Source organism: Camponotus vicinus, unplaced genomic scaffold (genome assembly GCF_025532165.1).
Source record: "Camponotus vicinus isolate PSW18456_S1 unplaced genomic scaffold, iyCamVici1.0 SCAF_2, whole genome shotgun sequence".
Classification (NCBI taxonomy): domain Eukaryota; kingdom Metazoa; phylum Arthropoda; class Insecta; order Hymenoptera; family Formicidae; genus Camponotus; species Camponotus vicinus.
In genome coordinates this window covers 15,536,003-15,557,748 of record NW_028141956.1, presented here as the reverse complement: position 1 = coordinate 15,557,748, position 21,746 = coordinate 15,536,003, and the positions used below count along the sequence as shown (strand labels likewise).

General features: G+C 32.1%; 1 protein-coding gene and 1 long non-coding RNA gene across 3 annotated transcripts in view; one reads left to right on the top strand and one right to left on the bottom strand.

Moving 5' to 3' along the window:
- The window catches only part of LOC145967407 (lachesin), a 172,061-nt gene that overhangs the window by 129,047 nt on the left and 21,268 nt on the right, over positions 1-21,746 (bottom strand). The window lies entirely within an intron of this gene.
- The window catches only part of LOC145967411 (uncharacterized), a 43,684-nt gene continuing 27,527 nt past the window's right edge, over positions 5,590-21,746 (top strand). For both annotated transcript variants that reach the window (XR_014437410.1, XR_014437409.1), the window contains exons 1-2: positions 5,590-5,697; positions 6,097-6,439. This is a non-coding gene — a long non-coding RNA (uncharacterized LOC145967411). The remainder of the gene's footprint in view (positions 5,698-6,096; positions 6,440-21,746) is intronic.

Here is a 21,746-nt window from a genome sequence, read left to right as displayed (position 1 = left end):
CGTCCAATCAGCGGCGACAGATATATAATATTTTGCACGCTTCGGGCATTTTGCGGGGGCTCTCCGTCCGTCTGCCTCTCATCCCGTCGCCTTTTTCCTCCTCGAAAAACGCCAACGCACAACGAAGTCACGTACGTGGCTTAACGAACGCACCATATTCCGACATATGGCACGGTTATATATTCGTCTTTCTCTCTTTCTTCCTTTTTTTCTTTTTTTCTCTTTTTTACTCGATTATTCCTCTTTTTCAAATTAGATTGCGTAATTCACAATGTACGTACGTATGTATTCATCATTCTTAATACGCGTTATTACGCATAATCTACGTGCAAACTACGACACGTTAATCATGTCTAAAAATGATCGGTCCAATTTGTTTTCCTGCAAATTTTTAGAACCATTCTAGCTTCCGGCGTATCTTTCCCGCCCACAATAACGCGTGTATAGTAACCAATTCGTGAGATTACATTCGCGTGTAATGTAAAAGTCGATTTCCACCATGATAAAAAAGATCACAGCGAGAAAAAAATCACCGGAAGGAAGTAAAGTTCTCGAGATATTATAGCGAAATACGTCGTTATGGTTATAACGATCCCACGAAAATCCCACAACGAATGTTCGACCCTCTCATATCCTTGTTACCATTGTCTCTCCTATCGGTGAGTGGTTTGCCGTCTTCGCCTTCTCTCAAAGTCGTTGCTTTCCCGGGAAAGGACCACAGACCCGGGAAAGGAAAAGAATAGATACGTGACCGAGGAGGAAGCGTGACCGGCCGGATGTACGGGAGAAGATAGAAAAGGAACAGGCGAACGAAGGAAAGAACGATCGAGGGAAAACTCGGTGGAAAAGAGTCCCCCAATAAACGATCTCGATGGGTCAGCCGGCGTGGAGAGCGAGGACAAACGACATCAGAGATAAGCTATCTCGTGCAGCGTTTTATCGTCAAGGAGACGGTTAATGAGGGTCCACTGATAGATGATCATTTTCGAACGCGCGTTTCGAAGTTGCGACCAGAGAGTTGCGTTTAGATCGCTTTCCTTGCGAATAGTTTTCTCGTTTGCGCGTAACAGGATTATATAAGACGGAAATAGGAAGAAAAATTGTTTAATTTTAAAAGAGAGGGAAACGAGAAAGTTTAAAATATCTGTTCATCTCGAGATGTCTAGGCATCACGAGAGAAAAAATGCATCTAGTATTTATAAAATCTGGAGAACCAATATCAAATGTATACAATAATATTAAATATATAAAAAATGTGCACATATAAAAAGGATATAGATTATTTATATTTCAGCTCTGGAAACGAATGAAACCGATCAGAGTCGCAGTGTGCTTTATGTTTTAAAATTGGAGAAGAAACGCATGATTTGGAAATAATAGTGTATAACTATATAGCTACATTAAGTAGGAGATATTACCTACACGTAGAATAAAGCTTTACAAGGTGAATATTTCATGCGTGGATGAGAGATGAATAAATTGCGGCAGCATGTTCCGTTGAGGCGTACTTACATCCAAGAATGAAAAATCTTTTAAAGCTACCAACAGGCCGGACTAATTTTCCGCGTCATGCTTGAAACATGGTGCACGGCGGCAGTTACATTATTAATTCCTACGCGGGGTGTTATATGCAACACGCACTGCTTCCAGTTGGATTCAGGTTGCAACTCTCCGTCGGTTATATCCTGGCATAACGTGAAAGCCACGTTTGTGATTTAGGTTGGCGGTATCGAATACTGTAATTATTAAACTAAAGCCAGAGGGGCTTCTGGGAATTTCATCGCGCTGCATAAAAGCGACATCATAATAAAGCGCGAAATGATGTAATATTTTATTTTATTCCGCATTTCATAATTCAGTTTTACAGACCCGCATTTTTTGACAATAATATTATTGTTCAAAACATAACTTTAAAATTATTTTCATGACTTTCCGAAATGCGACTACTCGTGACTGCACATTCTTAATATTAAAGATTCTTTTAAGCAAAAAGATAGTTCTTTTTTCAATTTAATTACATTACCATATAAAGAAAAAAAATTTAATATAATTGACTACCATTACTAAAACTTCTGAGTAACATATGCGTATACAATAATAGCTTCATAAATTGTAAAATAAATTCATAAATTTTTAGATATTTTAAATAATTTTATATATGCATTAAAAGATTTATAAAAAATCCTTTTCAAATCTATATAATATACTTTTGTAATACATTACATTAATAAAATAATCACTATAATAAATTCTTCCGCAGTATTGAAATTTTTTTTAAACTATTAAATTTTTAACTAAACTCCAAATTTTTACATCTAAAACATTTTTATAAGTCTCTTTAGGCTCTTTCAAAGTTTAAATGGATCTTTGCAGAAAATTTATAAAAATATTCGTTAAAATATGCACATCGCGGTTGAATGCAGAACAGCTTTTATGATACACTTATGCCGTAATCATAAAAGTAACAATTTGAGAGTAATTTGAAGTTCTGCTAGTGTATAATCTCAGGGTCGCTATTTTCTTTTACTGAGAATTGAAAAGTTTACGAAGTACAACGAACTCGCCGTTTCGATATAAGAGTTCGACAGCAGAATAACCGGGCATTCAAAAGTTCCAGCAGCTCGCATGCCTGTTATCAAATTCTAAAGTCGTTTGAACAGAATTGTCTTGCTCGTGCAGAAATATTGTGCGATCCTTTTTTGAATGTGTCGATAATATATATAAATCTCACATCTTTATTTATTACGATAAATAAATAATTTGATTTTATAATTCTTATTAAAATTATATATGAAAATCATAAGAAAAAACAATGATATGTATATAGATTATATTTTTTAATCCCCTTTATAAACATAGAACGAATATCACCATATCTCTCATATTTTAAGTATATCGAATGTATTATAATTTTTAATAATATTATTAATGCGTGCACTTTAAAGAATATGTTGTATAATTTCTTGATAGTGAGAATTTCGAGAGTTGACAAGAACGATTTATAGAAACGCAATTGAGCTTGAGAGGAAAACGCGAGAGGTCGTAAACTCTTCTCTCGGTACTTTGGTAAGGTGGAAGACGATGGAGAGAGGAAAAGTGTAATATATTTTCATTATTTGACCTGCAATTCACGCGGGCTACGGCGACATTTAGAGAGGTTAAGCACACAGTGATTCTGTATAAAATCTTAAGGAATTGCAATATTTTCGCTTAAATTTTACGATTTTATAGAAAATTCACATTTGCATTATATATTCAGAAATTTAATGACTGCAAAATAAATGAAAATAAATTTAAAAAACTTAAATTATGTAAATTATGATAATTAAAGGTTTCGGAGCAAATATTTTTCAAAGATTTTTAATTAATTTTTTAATTCTATAATAAGACGTATGTTTAATTTTTGCAAAATTATTATTTTTCGAAATTAAAAAATAAAATATAATTTAACACTCACTAATATAATGTGTAGTGACAACATTGATCTATAAAATAATATATATATCCAAATTATAAAATGTCCAAAGTAAAAAATAAATAATAAGTAAATATTATATAATCTTCGCGCACAAAAAAAATTTTATAAATATAAAAACATTTGTAAAATAAAAATTCTTATCTAATTAATTCTATCTAAATAATAAAAATCTTTTAAATATACATTGATATTTTTTATCTATGTTAATAATATTTAATTATTATATTTCATTGTAAATATTTCAAAGTAAAATCCAGAATATTTTATAGGCGTTTAATTAGATATATTAATGATAATGAATCACTCGTAGAGATAAAAAGATGTGAACAAATAGTTTTACAATTATTGAATAATATAAATTAGAAAGTTAATTGCTCACCTCATGGTTGCTTCGATGCATGATGTCCCCGAATATCCTTCTCCTTTTTTATCATTCATCCTTTGCTGCTCTTTCACGGTACACTCGATCACGAAAATGTTATTAATTGTAATCGCGCGCGCACTAATTAGAATATAATGACCGTGTGATTATGTACCGCACTCTTGACATAAGTAACGTGCACTTTACTGTATCATATGAGAGAAACGTAGTAGGAAATACATTCGACACTCAAACATTGGTCAAATCCGCGAGTTAGGTAAAGTTGGGTATAAATGCTATCTTTGCTATTAAATAGCATAATTTTAAAGCAATTGTATTCTACTTTGCATAAGAATATGAGTTAATAAATATACAAATTAGATTTTTTTAAATTTCTGTAAATTATAATAATGGAAAATACTGTTTTTGTAGACTATTTATACAACTTTTGCAAAACGCATACAATTAATAAATAATCGATTACGATCTTCATGAATTTCCGATTGAACGATTCCTGCATTATTTTTATTATTTTACATTTGAAAATGGCAAGTAAATGATGTTTAAATCGGCGATGTTTAAAAAAATTCAATATAACTTCGAAGGCACAAATATAGCAAAAATAATCGCCCATACGTGACGCAAATAAAACAATTTATAATTTATACCCAAGATTATTGCGATTTTTATTTCAAATGAAGTCGCGATAAATCTGTTTCAATAAATAAACGCCGCTCACGAATCGTTATTCGGTGATGGTAATAATCGTACGAAATAATCGCATTTCTCACGCTTATTACATGATAAAATATAATATGTTACAAAGCCGTTCATCCTACTACTTTTCTGCTCGAGCTTTGTCGCGTGAATGACAACAAGGTGACCGTCGCGCTCATAGATTATAATATATAGACCGCGAATTCCCACTCTCTCCTTTGTTTCGGAAACGTCAAATTTTAGAAAGAGAGAGCTTATTTTCATGGTAGTTTCTTCTTTGTCTAATGACGCGTGGTGGGGGAAAGAAATTGATCAAGACATACGTCAAATGCAGTGGCCATATTAAATTTTTGCCCCACTCTTGTTATTAATAGACACAGAAACTAACACCACAAAAGCATGTCTCCTTCTAAAATTTGTTCAACTTTTTAGCCAAACGCGAAGTCTATGTATTCTACGTCTATGGTCGCGCTGATGTAAATAGTTATAGCCCTATACGTTGTAAAAACAAACTGTGAATACAGTGTTTTATTGATAGTTAAATTATTTTGCCGCTACGACGTATATTTGATTATCGACTAAATCCACGTTTAATATTTTATTCCCACAAAATTTCTCAAATTAATAATATATGATTGACATATAACGATTTCTCGTAAACGAATTACTCGATTCTGTAATTTATTCATTACTGCATGCTCCCAATCTCTCAAAAAATGATTGTTCAATTATATTTAAATCAACAAAAACTTCACATTAAAGCGTGATGTGAAATATTATCGATTCTAAGCACTTAAAAAAAGTTTATTCCTTTAAATATGAAATAAAGCAATAATTTATCATTTCTATTCTATTCATTTTGTTTCGATTTGGAATAAATATATTACACGAAATATATCTGCTTAAGACGTCATCCTATCGTTCGTATGGCGAAAAAAATATCAACACAATATTCAGCGTTGGTTGTTAACAGCGTATTCAGCTATTGTTTACATCGGCCGCGACGATCACCTTGTCATTCGCGCGACGAAGTTCGAGCAGGAAGGTAGTAGGAGGAACGGCTTTGCGTCGCATTATTTTTCATCATATAATAAGCGAGAGAAATGTGATTATTTCGTACGATTATTACGATTAACGATTCGTAAGCAACATTTATTTATTAAAGCAGATTTTCCACATGACTTTATTTGAAATAAAAATCGGAATAATGTAGAGAATGAAAGTTATAAATTATTGTTTTATTAACGATATATGTCAGCGATTATTTTTAATATATATATTTATGCTTTTTCGATATCTTGAATTTTGCATCGATTTAAATATCATGTACTTAATATTTTCAAATTATTATAGACGCGGAATAATACAAATCGGATCAGAAGATTCAAAATAATCCTGATATATCGATTATTTATTAATTATATATTTGCAAAATCTATCGTACGAATAGTCATAAGTTTAACTGCATTTTTTATTATTATAATCCTCAAAAGTTTTTTATAAATCTAATTTATGTATTTATTAACCTATAATATCCAAGATGGAATACAATTGCTTTAAAAGTGTATGCTATTTAATAACAAAAATAGCTTTTCTATCTAACCGAACTTAATCTAATGCATAAATTTAATCAATGTCCGACTGTCGAACTGATCTCCTACTACGTTTCATTTTTATTACGATACAATAAAGTGCGCGCGTGCGCGTTGCATATATCGGGAGTGTCGTACATAATCGCGCGGCCGTTATATTCATCTAATTAGTGCACGCACGATTATAATTAACATTTTCGTGATTGAGTGTACTATGGAAAAGTACCGCAGGATAAACATGAAAAGAGAAGAAAGCTGGAGGAAGCAACCTATCACAACGGCGGAACAACAGTGAGTAATTCTTTATTTCTTTCATTATTTATTACTGTAAAATTTATTTTCGCAATAATAATCCATTTTAATCCATCATTGTGTAATAGAATGTACATATTGATTTAATTTCGGAATATTTAATAAAATATATTGAATATATTTATCAAGTATTTAATAAAATATTTAAAATAATTATTATTTTTATATATAAAAACAAAAATATACATATTTTAACATCTTGATTATAAAAATTTATTGATTATGAAAATTTAAATAATTTTAAATTACTAAATTATCAATTATTTTAAATAAAAGTTAAATAAAAACTTGAATAAAAGTTTGTACCTGTATGTTATTTTAAAAGTTTAAAGGAGTTTTTTTTAGAAATTAGATATTATTGTTTCTAATAAATATCTTGCTAAAAGCAAACAAAAATTTAATTAGCTCTATTATAATATATTTTAAAATATTAATTATTTTGGGCACTACTTTAATTTAAATATATTTCTATTTTACAAATTCGTATTGTATATTATAATTCTGCCCTTGCTCATATTGCCTGGAACTGATGACTTATTATTTATTTTATTCTGGATAATAAATAAATAATAAATAAATCTAATAAATTTGCAAGAGAAATATATCAGATGTATAATGAATAATCAGTATTTAAAAAGTTAAATTTGCGCGATAATAGCACATGAAATATAAATGATACATTATGTATTATTTGAAGAACTTCTTAATATAATGAAAATTTATTATTTATTTATTTATAATGAAATATTATTATATTAAAAAAACTAAAAGATTAATTTAAAAATATATGATATAAGCAAAAATATAATATTTTATAAATTCTAAGATAATGGACATATATATATATATATATATATATATATATATATATATGCTCTCATCTATATATATGTATATACTCTGATTTTTATCTTACGGGAAGTTCGGCAAGTCGAAAATTCAAAAAAATCTGAAACGGCATAATTTTAGAGTAATATATTCTAATAACGAAACCATTTTTTGTTGGTGCTAAAAAACGGGTTTAGGGGTATAATCAACCGCCAGAAAATCGATTTTTGCGTTCCGAAGCGAATATCATCGAAACGAATAGAAATATAAAAGATTTCTATGTTCAAACAAATGTTTTATGGCTTTAAATGTACTTTACAATTGCGTACTTGGATTTTTTAAAAATGATAAAATTTTTCAAAATACCCCCACCACTCAATATTTTTTATATTTTGCAAACATTTTTAAATTATATAACACATAAGCTTTAAAATATATATAATTTAAAAATATTTTCAAAATATAAAAGATATTGAGTGGTGGGGGTATTTTGAAAAATTTTCATCATTTTAAAAAAATCCAAGTACCCAATTGTAAAGTACATTTAAAGCCATAAAACATTTGTTTAAACATAGAAATCTTTTATATTTCTATTCGTTTCGATGATATTTGCTGTGGAACGCAAAAATCGATTTTCTAGCGGTTGGTTATATCCCTAAACCCGTTTTTTAGCACCAACAAAAAATGGTTTCGTTATTAGAATATATTACTCTAAAATTATGCCGTTTCAGATTTTTTTGAATTTTCGACTTGCCGAACTTCCCTTGTTAGTTCGCCCATTTAAAAAATAATATAAGATTTATAAAACATTATACTTCTGCTTATATTATACATTCTTGCTATAATTTTTTTGTATTTTTTAATATAATAATAACCTATATATATATTTAATTTCTGGAGTATACATTTATTTAATACTTAAAATGAAAAATAATTTTGAAAACACACGCACACCTTCTTTATATTTTATAAATGTAATTATAAATACACGTATGCGTTCTCACTTTGAGTATCTAAATGCTAATAAGACTAGTTGGGAAATCTTTGCTGATTTTGCATTAGTTTGAGTCAGTAAAAAAACTCTCTCAGATTGCGGGCTTTAACGAAGAGAATCCCGCTATAACTAAGAAATTCCGTCGACGCGGAATTCGAGATCATTACATAGTACGAAAGGCATGCGGCCACGAATTCCGCATAAATAATCCGGCACTTCCGGAATTCGGCGGGACATAAATCATGCAAATGAACCGTTCGGACGTGATAAATATTGCGCCCTTGTAATCCGCTCGTTCCTCCCCCTGCACGATTGATTACTGGCAGATAAATCCAGGCCGCACATTAAGCCGGAACCACACCGATGCGGCGACGGCGGCGTCGCGGCTCCGATGGTTGGGAGCTCGTGGCGGACTTTGCGCGAGTAATAAAAGCGTTGGGGGTCTTAGGCGGCCGAGAACGACGGCAAGCGCTTTTTCAAACTTCCCCGCTCATCTATCTGAAGCTGGAAAGTTGCCGCGCAAACGACGGTGCTACGACGATTTTGCGACTACCCCCCGTTCTACCCGCTGTCGCCCTATTCTGCGGTCCAACTCCTTCGCCTGTTACCCCTATCTATCTAACTCTGGCGCGCATATCAGACGTGATGACTTCGAAAGAAAACTCGACGTGGGAAAAAATTCCGTCTTCCTTCCACGATATCTCGTGCAAAGCCAGTTAAACGAGGCAAGGAAGTCATGATTGCGAGTAAAATCGGCGGGTAAATCCATCATCCCGCTTCGATTACGTGGAGATTCTTATCGTGGCAACCGAATTATGATAATTGAATTATTCGTATTAAAATCCGATTATAATCTAGATTGAAATTTACGTAACTTATTTTACTGTTACTCCGATATCGCTATCATATAATCCTCGTTTCAACTCGTGCATTAAAAAAAGAAAATTTGACAGATTTTTATTAAAAGAACGAGACTACGAGAAAAAATTTCTGTCAATATTAAACAAAAATCTAATAGAGATATTTCGTTAGTATTTTAATTTATTATGAAATCAAATAAATAAATTAGATATATTAGGCAAAATTGGGATATATCGTGAACGTCGAGAAATCTATTATAAATATAAAACATATAAGTGTATAATTTTGCTCGATCTTGTTTATTAATTGACACATAGACTATTTTAGAAGCATAACATGTAAGAAAGAGGGAGAGAGAGGCAGAGAGAGGGAGGGAGGGGGAGAGAGAGAGAGACTAAAACTGAATTTATGATGCAAGTTATGATGACAACAGTTTGTAACTTACAATTATATACAATTGCGTTCTGCAACATCATAACATTGTTCATAACAGTTCGCACACAACTTAATAAACGTGCATTCGAATTAGACTAATAATGGGAATTTTAAAAACTAGTTATTATATAATTAAGAAAGATCGTTTCTTATTGTATAAAAACTATCGTTATTGTAAAAACTTAATATTAAAAAATATACGTGCAAAAATATGTATATATAAACATTTCCAGTTTTGCATTTAATAATCTTGACACAATAATATTTTTAGTTTGATATTCCATTATTTGATGTGATGCAATATATGCTTATGAATATCTTTCATTGTTAATCAAAATAAATTCTTTTACACGTTCACAAAATTGTTTCCTTGTTCAATATATCTAAATTATTTGCATATGCATCGTAGATTTATCGTTATTTCCACTAATAATCATAATGCAAAATGAAGAAATTTTTACTATACGAATTCTAAAACTTCTTTAAGCTTCCTACGCGATAATATCCGACTTTAGTTAAACTTTGCATCTTATCTTATAGTACATAATCCTGCTTAGCCTACCACCGCGAGACGATTCAATTTAGACAATCTCTGATTATCGGGATTATTGTATCAAAAGATTAACATCTACTTTCTGCCTATTTGCAGTTCTTGAAATGATATACAAACGCGTTTAAAAAGCTTTTTTTTCTTCTCTTTTTCTCTCTTTTCATTTTATTTTTCTTTTTTTCTCATAAAATATTAATAAAATATAAAAATTTAGGAAGAAATTTTCTCTCAAAACATTTAAATTGACACTTATTTTTTTCTGCAAATAAAATCTTAATTATAAGTCACACTGTTTTTTAAAATAATCCAAATATTATATGCATCACTTTTGTCTCGAATAGAAGGAATACTTGCAAAATCATTTATAAGATTCGTATTCAATGTGCATAGTAAAATCAGAACATTTCCATTTGATGAAAACTTCTTGGCTTTCACGGCGCGATTTATTACATCACGACTAGACGCACGTTACAATTGTTATTCCAGTGGATTTATTTCCCTCCGTTTTACATGTCACAGCCATAAAACGTGGCCGTTAAATGTTATTCGTGTTTTGTTGCGGCAGAATCGGATCAAGAAATCACTTTACTTGAAGTATAAATAAAACTTGTACATATTCCTTAAGTATGTTCTAAATTATAATATTAAAACTATATAATATTAATAAAATTATATATATATATATATAATTATTTTTTTATTTAAAAACATTCACAGTATATGACTAAGAGCTGTAAGCGAGATTGTTTAAACTACAGTATAGTTGTTTGAGCCGGTCCTGCACGGCTCGCAGACGTATTCTTACTACAATGAATCTATTGTGCGAAGTGGATGTCGCAAATCCGTTTGAAGCTAAATTCATGGAGCGAGAAAATTATAATGGATCTTATGGGTATCCATATACATGGTGGCGTATGCCATCAGGGAACATGATGAATCGCGCCTTTATCACCGCCGCGGTTCCCTTTACAAGCCCTCAAGCGCGTGTCAATAATAGCCTTTATTCGCAATTTACCCCGTTACTCTTATAATTTCCTCATTTCCATTTCACGGAGATGGTCGCTCTTTTCGCTAAGAAGCTCCTGAGTACCTCGGCCCGCAGGCATTAATATTCAACGGTTTCAGTTATGAAAGTAAAGTGAAAAAGTAACGTTCTCTCGTCCTCTTGCAGATTTCCACTGCGCGGTTTCCTTTTCCGCGTCTCCTTCTCACCTCCGATGGCACATAGTGAGACGGCATATTTAAGTCAATTATACACTATTTAGCATTGTAGTTGAATAATAGCGTCAGTTGACTCAATTATTTCGTTAAGAGATTCAACGATGCGTTCCAATGAGAAGCAAGAAGTTGGATACTGTAGGGCACGTGTACGGAATAGTATATATCACGTAATTTCTTTCGTTGACACAACGAATCATATTTTGTTTCTCGCAAAATTTGCAAAGATGAAGTCTGCAAGCTGATAATTTCTGATTCTGAAAAATCCCAGATAATAAATTAATTTAAAGAGGAAAGCAAAGTATAATTTATGGAATAGAAATATATATATATATATATATATATATATATATATATATGTGTGTGTGTGTGTGTGTGTGTGTGTGTGTGTGTGTGTGTGTGTGTATGTGTGTGTGTGTGTGTGTGTGACATCTATATTACTAATAGAAACTTATGAATATTGTAATATTAATTTTACCCAAGTCATAGTGTTTGGTCAAAAATGTTCATAATAACATCCGTGTTTTGTAATGCCTAGTAATTGAGAAAAATTACCGTCATGTTTCTGCGAAAAATATGCATTCTTTTTATTCCTTCAACAGCACGAGCGAGAGACTTGGCGCTTCGCGGCTAAGTCTCTCGCTTTCTTTCGTTCAAAGTAATTTTATTATGTTAAAGTAGAGAAAAGATATATATAAACAAACAAACATAGCTTGCGGAATAGTTTTGATCATGGAAGGCGATAGTTGGTTCAGCCTGGTACAACGTTGTGTGCTCAAGCTAACATTGATTACGTTTTATGGACTCGTCGACAATCATAAAAATAAGCTTCATGAAATCGTTGAAAAGATATATAGATTCTCCGTGATTTTATCAGGCTAGATTGTAGCAATATAATAATGTATCGTACACACTTAACGAGTCTCCAATATAATATTGTCAATAATGCTATTATTAACATTGCTCTTTAATGTTAATTAATTTATTAGTTACACTTGATCTATTGCAAAAATTAGTATTTATGTACATATATGTCATGTTTTCATATGGCATGTTTTCATATGTCATATTTTAATGATGTCATTCTAATTTCTATATATACTCTGTTTCCAATAGTTCGTTATCGTGTTGCGATTAGTATCGCAGACTTCACGGGACGTGTGTTATTTTAAGGTCGTCAATAAACCATTCCTGCATTTTATGTGGACTATAAAATTCGCATAGCGTGTCACAGCTATCGCGAAATTTATGTTGAATCGTTTATACAGTGTCGCCGCGTTTCGCAATTACTGAAATAAAAAATATCATATCGCAGTAATGGTTCGACGCCACGAAAATCGTGCTGCATACAATTTGATCAGTGTCTAGCTGTTGCATGTTTATTTCATAGCTTATTTCAAGTTATGTTAATAATCAACCAGCTTGCATGACACAGCAAAATATGATATGCTGTAAAGCGTGCAATTTATTCAATTAATTAGATAACAATAGGTATCTAGTATCTATTATAGCTTTCTTTGTTGTAGCGTCTCTTCCATTCATCATATTATATACATATATATAAAATAATTGTGATGATACACGTTGGTATTATATAACTCATTGTGTCAGTAAAATAAGCAATCTATAAAAATTACCTTTGAGAAAGTATATAGTGCGTAAATATTTTTTACGTATTTTTTTCAATTTTTTTCTCTCTTTTTTGTATTATCAAAGATACGATGAATAGAAAGTTTGAAAGGAAAATTGTTTTGATAGAGTTTGAATTTCTATTTTATCAGAGAATAAAAATCTCAAAAAAAGCGATACGCTATGTTGTTCAGAACAATCGAAAATGTTTACAAAAATTTTCAAGCCTCTATATTCATTCGTTGCAGAACAGAATGGTCTCTACTGCAATTCAAAAAATTGACTCGGAATTTGCCTAGTATCATTTTAGTTTATATATCAAATGTTACAATATTAAACAAATTGCAAATAATAATATATATAATAGTATTAAATAAAAAATAGAATATTTGATCATATTTATATAATATTTATATAATATTTAAAGCGAAAATGTAACTAAGAAAAATCTGTTTATGCTAAATTTACTTTATTTGTTTATTATATTTATTATTATATTTAGGAATTGTTAACTGAAACAAATTCATTTTGCAACACTTCATTTGCAACATTTATTTGGCGATACTTTGTGAATCAATGAAAAAGTAGAATAAATCGACAGTGAATACAGATCAATAATCGCGTAACTACTTGTATCATAAAACAATTGTTTTATAAAATAATTAGTACTTCAGCTTACACAATCAATTTGTAATGTTTTAGTTTTACAAAAGTTGTTTTGCTACGTTTGCGGAATTCATAAAATACTTTAATGACTTTATCAGTGATATTGACCTATGTTTGATGATACATACGTAAACACGACGCCTACAATGAAAGTACAAAGTATCGTAATATGTGAAGCATAATTATCGTCATCACAGGTAGCTTTCGACACAGGTACAAACTGATGACGGGTGTGCGGTTACATAACAGAATGGTAGAAGCATTCATGGAATCGGATAACGAATTGTTGCTACGTCGAGGGCTCGAATTGCAATCGACGAAACCAAATTATCGCATGTGCTCAAATCGCAATGTTAATTTTGTCAACAAACTTAATACCGATATTCAATCTTTTTCCTCTTCTTTCTTTCATGAAACGATCAAAACACATTTTCTGCACGACCGCTTCTAGAAATGACATAATTGATAACACTTTCGTTACGTTATTCCTTCGTTATTTTACATTTCCTGACACTGTCAATTAATTTGAAACTTGATAATTTAAAAAAAAATAATCGTAATTTACTCTTTTTTTATAAAAATTTTGCCGTTTTCACATTTTTATGAAATTGTCAAATAAACATAAAACAATTACTAAATAAAAATGAATATGATATACATGTTACCTATGTTACTTTAAAGATAAAAAATGTTATTTTTTTTTTAAATAAAAAATATTTCTCTAAAGAATCTCTCTCATTAATTTATATCGAATTTATATCGATTTATATAAAAATCTGCATTAATTGTAATATCTCTCTAATGTAACTCTTTACAATGTAATTAATATCAAATCTTCATAGAATATATAGCGCAATTTATTATATTAAACTTTCAAGAGAAACATGATATTAATAACTTTACTATGAACGAGAAAATTATATAGTCCCTTGCGTGTTCGGTAAAATTAACATTGTTGGAACATACATTGCTTCTTGAAAATAAGCGTTTCAATTATAAATTAATGTGTCAACCCGTTCAAGAGAACAGGCAGCAGTGACGTAACCATAATTTCGGATTTAGTATGCACGTGTAAAGTCTGTCGCGAAATCCGTTACGACAGCGACAACGAGAAGCTAATAGATAAATTTGGTTTCAGACTACGTGTCCTTCCGTGAATAACAATCAAGAGCACATTACGCACGTAACAATGAATGAGAGCGGCAAAGCCGATGGCAGGGTGAGATTAACGCGCTCGTAAAGCGGCGAACAATGACGAAAGGAGTCGTTTGGTTACGGAAGAGACTCGTTGCGCGAACTCTTTAATCTTCGCCTCGTAACTTCGCGGGACGATTTCTTCGCGCATTAAATGCGAAAACGAAGGAAGCGTCAAGAAATTTTGAAACTTTAATGACACTGCTAATACGAAAGACAAATTACGTTACAGAAATTCATTAGGAATTACGATTGTCGCCGTGACAATGGCTTCTCACGTTCTGCGATAAATGCGCGAATACTTATTTTTTTTCTTCTAGTAATTTATATATAAATTTTTCTTTCTCTCTATTCATTAATTCTCGAATTGTGATTGTATTTAAAGTTTAATTGTGAAAGTTATATTTTTATGACGCCTTTATAGTAAGTGAAAATGAAAAGGGAACAAAGCAATGTGAATTGAAACATATTATTGCAATTATGCCACAATTCGTACTTTAAATGTACAATCTTTAACAAAATAAAATATTATATTAACAACTGATCGCAATTTAGAAAAAAATGATAAAATTGATGCAGTATTTTTGAATAGCGCGAACTAAAAAGAAAGATTTATTTTTTCTTTATTTTAATCTACACATTCTATTAAGAGAAACTATTAAATCAGTTTTTCAATAATGGATTATACTAAATTATATATGCATACAGGGTGTCCCGAAACTAACGCTTGATTTTTTTAAAGGCAGATTCTCTGGCCAATTTAAAAACGATTTTTCCTCAGCAAAAATGTTGCGGCACTAATAGTTTTCGAGTTATAAACGATTGAAAATAAAGGGTTTTTCGCAAACTAAGGCTTATGGGAATAACATATTAACGGTAAAGTCACATTCTTTAGTTAATTTTAGGTAGAGTTTACTTTAATAGAATTTTAATTTAAGGCTTAGTTAGAAAGATACATGATGACAAAAATTGGGAATATGCAAAAAATAATGATCTCCCTCGACATTTTCGCTGAGGAAAAATCGTTTTTAAATTGGCCAGAGAATCTGCCTTTAAAATATCAAGCGTTAATTTCGGGACACCCTGTATATGTACATATATTCGGTAATATCAAAAATAAAAATATCTGACAATATGCAATTTTATAGCAAAGTATGTTTTTATAAAAGCATGTATAAATATAAAAAGGGATAAAATTAAAATGTCGAAAATAGTTTACTAATATTTATAGCCTTATTTGAAGCTTTATGTGTATATTATAAAATGCAGAATAATTAATAATGTTTAAATATTTTTAAAAAATATGTAATAATTAAAATATGTAAAATATGTAATATGTTAAAAAATTTTAAAGTTTTAGTTACTTCCAAATTCATTAAAAAAGAATTATAGCTTATTCATAACTTTCTCTCTCTCTCTCTCTCTCTCTCTCTCTCTCTCCTTCTCACTATTTCATGAACCTTAATATTAATGTAAACAATGGGAGGTTATTGATCCAAATGATATAATGTACGAAAGAATCGACAGAGCCTTATACCACTTTCTATGCCATCTGTTTCCACTTTAATTAAATATTCTGTTAATATTCATGTCCAGAAGGAGAGAAATTCAATATTTCGCCGCCAGTTTACATTAAAGCAGAATGAATAGTATTCGTTTGCAATTGACATTGTGAACAAGTCTGTCTGACAGAAACGGGTCGACATAGTTCACAGCTTTCTATAAACCGAACAGCGGGCCACGGGGTGTCAGAGAAAGGTTTGTGTGTGACATCTCTTTACGTTACGGCTTTTGCGAAAACTCGCTCTCGTCATCGCACCTAAATCTGTTCTTCTTTCTCTCTGTTTTCTCCGTAATATCTACGAAGTACGATAGTTTATTTCAATCCTCACGTAGCGATTATATGGATCTTTTTGCTCATACTCGCATTGCGAATCATCAGACCGTATTAACCGTCTCGTCGACGATACACACATCGACGACGGATCGAAGCCGTAGCAAGATTTAATAAAAAGGTTATTTCCTCCGCAACGGGATCCAGATAATTGGGATCCATGTACGCGCCACCATAATGAGGTTATATATTGATAAGGCAACTGGGAGCGCGAGACCTACTTAAGAGAGAAGAGGAGAAGCAATGCGGAGGGAAGAGAAGCAGAGACCACACATGTGGGCCCAGAAGAGGTTATCGGGCTCGACGCGGGATGATCCAATCATCTCAAGACGCTGTCATGAAATTGCCTCCGAGCTCTATTCTATCCGCGTGGCACGGCCAATTGCCCGCCGCTTCAGAACTCTCAAAGAAACTTTGCTGCATTTCGGATTAAGTCGGTCGGGCTTAAAGCTTTTCCTCTGCGATCGGTGGTAGAGCGTAACCGTCGCCGTCGACGACGACGATGGTGGCGGCCGGCGGAGGAGGCGATGGGGCTGAAAGAATTATTCCTTCCACCGAATTACGTCCATTAAGTCCGAGGAGAGCCGCGCCGCGTGAACGAAGAAGCGCGATGAATAAAAAAGCGTTATAACGAACGCTTTATAATAGACGCGAAATATCCCGTTGAGATGTCGATTAATAACTTCTCGGGCAAAAGTTAGCAGACGTTCCGCCGTTAAGGATAATCAGGCCAAGTGCCGGAGAGAAGCGGCGAGTCGGAAATATTGTTTCCTTCGTTGGATCGCGCGCTATTAACTTCAGAAATTGGAGCATTTCGCGTATGAGCAAGCAGCGTGTGCACACACATATGTACATATATACACATATATATGCACAGACATGAGGGCACCTAAGAACATTATGACGTTACACTTTGATCAAGTCGGTTAATGAATAGATCTGTGTCGTAAGCAAATTACGAACATTTTGACAAGCGGTTAACATTTCATATAATTGTCGTCAATTTGCCGAAATATATTAAAGCAATGACAATTAATTTCTTTTAATCAGTGCAACAATAATGCGTTTAAAACGGATTAATATTTTATTTATCATAAAATTGAATTATATTATTTTATAATAATTCTGATATATTATGTATATAGTAATATTTCACAAGAGTTGTAATAATAATATAATTATAATATATTTCTTACATGTGATTGTATCTGTCATAAAGAGGAGAAATGTATGTGCAAATTATAATCGCAAACGTTTTATAAAACAAGAGATATAGCATGAGAAATGCGACAATCGATAAGAGATATTTTTAGATGGTTTCCAATATGGGTTTATAGAAAAGTGATATTGGAACACGAAGCTATCGTAAAACCAGTGAAAAACCAATGTGAAATTTTCGATCTGGCAATTCTAGTGCCTGAAATAAATGAAGCTGACGTTTCACTAGAAGAACATCAGTATCACAAAAAGAAAATTATCGTGAATATCGTGAATATCGTGAGATCTTTCGAAAAGAACAAGACTTTAAAATCTAAAATTAATTTTGCAGATTAATTTTGTATATTATATTCTATATAATTATTAAAATCTTTTTTCTATTAATTTTCAATGTTAATGCAAAAAAACATATATGCTTCTTCATATTTGATCCATTTTATCAAAACATTCTTCGTAAATATAATAACGTAATATATATTCTCTCAATATTATTAATAGAATATGTAATTTCTTTAATCAACACATTGGACATAAAAACCGAGAAATACTTAAAATATTACATATGAAATGATACACATTTATGTTAACGTTATATTATCAATGGCTACTTTATACTCTTGACTTTAGAAGCTGATAGAAAACTATGTTTTGAAGAATGCTTGCGACATGACATCATCCACATACTTTGCTCTTGTCTCTTTGAGAGAGGATACGACCCAATTACGCCTACAAAAGAGGATAGCATGCGCATATCGCGTATATAAAGTTTCATAAATAGCACATGGACGAGATTACTCTCTACAATGTTTCCTTCGAGTGCAGGAAGCTGCGTACATTTTTAGTCGGTTTTATTTAGATATTCGAGCAAAATACTTCTCATTTTTTTCTCCCACTTGTTGTTTCGTCCTTATTGCGTCGCATGCATTTTTAAACGCGATTCCTTCGAGATAGCGTCGGTGATGTACGATGCAGTCGATATCGCGCAATGTCATAAGGGGTTGATGCTCTAATTCCACGGGAGTGTATGCTGGCACACCCTAGAATGGCATGTCGATGCATCTTCCCGAGATGGATATGTTGAATTAATATATGTGAAATAAAATTTATCGACATGAGTTTACGGCCATATTTTTCACGTGCGTCGCAAATTGAAAGGATATGTTGTTGATGAAATACGTGTATGTTTCAAAAAAAAATTCATATAAAAAGAAATGAGATTTTCCATTCGTACATTGTATTACAAATCTGTACACAGCATTTTCCATGTTTTATATTATTATTCGAATCATTTATTATTCGCGTCTGTAAATCGCAATTGTATTGTATATCGATATGACAAACAATTATATAGCATGTAATTCACCTGGTGAATATTATGTCAGAATTACTGAATATAGATGTATTCGAATGCTCCAATTCCGTTAATTCAATTCACTAAATGTCAGCATGCGCATGATATTATATCCCTCGCTGTAATTTAATCGTTTCTTAATTACTTCGTGCACGATACTGCAAGCTCCCTATGAATTTAAATGGTACTGCTTGTCACTTGCTTATATCGTCTTTCCGTCACCCATTAAATCCCTGACGAATGTATGGTTTCCTATTTATAGAAATTGGACAATATTACGTGCTTGAAATCAAACTTCAATTACTCATGTGCAAAATGTATCAAAATATATAATGTTAATAGAGCTTCCGAAAAAGACAAATTGTAATTAACGTTCTTTTATTTAAAAACTGATTATTCTATTAAAAGTAGCTTTAATTATTAAGTAGCAATTATTTAAATTTGAAGTCAAATGATTACTTTGCTAAATTTGCAGTTAATTAACTTAAGAAAAGAACAAATATTATTTATGTACTTTGTTTATACTACGTTTGCACAGAGTATATATTATATAGATAATAAAACACATAAAATAATAAATTCCAAATGTGAGGAAAAATTACAATAATTAGGAAAACATTTTTGTTTTCATTTCTACATGTTTCCTGTGAAAAATGTACGGTAATATATTGACTGGTTAAAATGCAAGATATCAGATTTCAGAGCGAGCCTTTGATAATTCATTTATAAAATGAAACGATATAAAACGCTTTAAAGAACAATTTACGCATCATATACGTCGAAAGACTATCTACAAAATGACAAGACCAGAATTGACTAGAACAGCGCGCATATCACGCGTTATTATACGTCGGGTTATGCCGTGAAAAGCAGACGCCTAATGAAAAAAAAAAACAGAGAGAACGTTGTATTATTTTAAAGCTGCAACACTCTGCTTCACATTCTGTTCTCGAAGCGATTTTTTCGGACGTTGAAATCCGGGAAGATGGCAAGACGGGTCGCGCGGCAAAAGCGACGCGAGAGAAAAAAAGAAGTGGATGGAAAGAGTGACGGGAAGAAAATGGTCGGTGCCGGTTCCTTAACTACTTGCGCAAAAACGAGGGATTGCGCGTTGCCTTCTTTTCTCCGGTGCACGTTTAATTTAACCCCGGAGCGAGAATCGAGCGAGTCACGGTAAACCGACGAACGAATAGATGGTGCACTTACGGGGAGATAAGTGGCGGCGGTGCCGGCTCCTTGTTTGCTAATCTAGAAGAGCACCCCGGGATCATCTGTTGCAAGCTGTTGCGGCAAAGAGCGATCGCTAATGGTGTTAGACCCTCGCTTCTCACTCGCCGTACCCTCCCTCGTCCGCTCTCGTCGCTCTCCATCCGCGTGCGGATACGCGCGTGCACGCATACGGGCCCTTGCAGGTCTCTTTGCATATGCTCTTTGCATATAGGAAGCGGGAAGGTAATCGATCATCGACACTCAAACGGAATACCACGATATTTTCTTACGCGCGCTGATCGGCTCACTCGATCCTTTAAGCGCGAATAATAAATGCGAGATAAATCAACGACCAGTCATCGGAAACGATGATGAAAGATATCTTGACTGCTTCATACGAAAAGATACTGTACTTCTTAATAGAGATTTTGCTGCTACGCAAAAGTGCATGTGCCACAATAATGGCGTATTGAAAGCAGCAATAATATGAATTAAAAGAGGGATATTATTTGGAGAAGCAAAATTGACAAGAATTATTAATATATTTTATGTAAATGATGTGTATTAATTTATTTATTGCAATACCATATGTCGAATAATTGCAGTACGTCGTACAATAATGTGCTTGCAACATTTTTATATATTTATTATCAATTATTTATCAATAATATTTTACGAGAGAGCAGCCATGCATGTAAGGTATTAAATATTTTCGTCTCTAAAAAAGAATAAATTTTTTGTTTTCTTTTTTGGGGTAACACGAGATCGATAATTTTTATGTACACAATTCTGCAGACTTAATAAATTCCGAATGTATCTATAGAACACGAGTACCTCAGTGTGATTGCATTATTCCCTAATTCAATGTAAATTCTTACGCAGTTGAAAGCAGAATTTCAATCTTAAAGTATTCCCTATGGTTTATTACTCTGTGCTATGGTACAAAAGCTACGGAATTACATCGAATATTAACATTGGATTCAGTATGGCCACTTACTATATCCTCGGGATACATTGGAAACTACTGAGAGGTCAGTAACAAGGTAAAAAAGTTTTTACGTCGACGTAAAGAAATTATAAAGTTCAAAATCTTATTGCGTTTAATGAGAAAATAGCCCGAGAGTACCACAGTTTCCTATAAAACCGAAACTTACCACAATACTTGCGCTTATATGGAAAGAAGATGTAAGGATATGACGATGACTGCAATACCACGAATGTATTCCTTACCGGCATTGG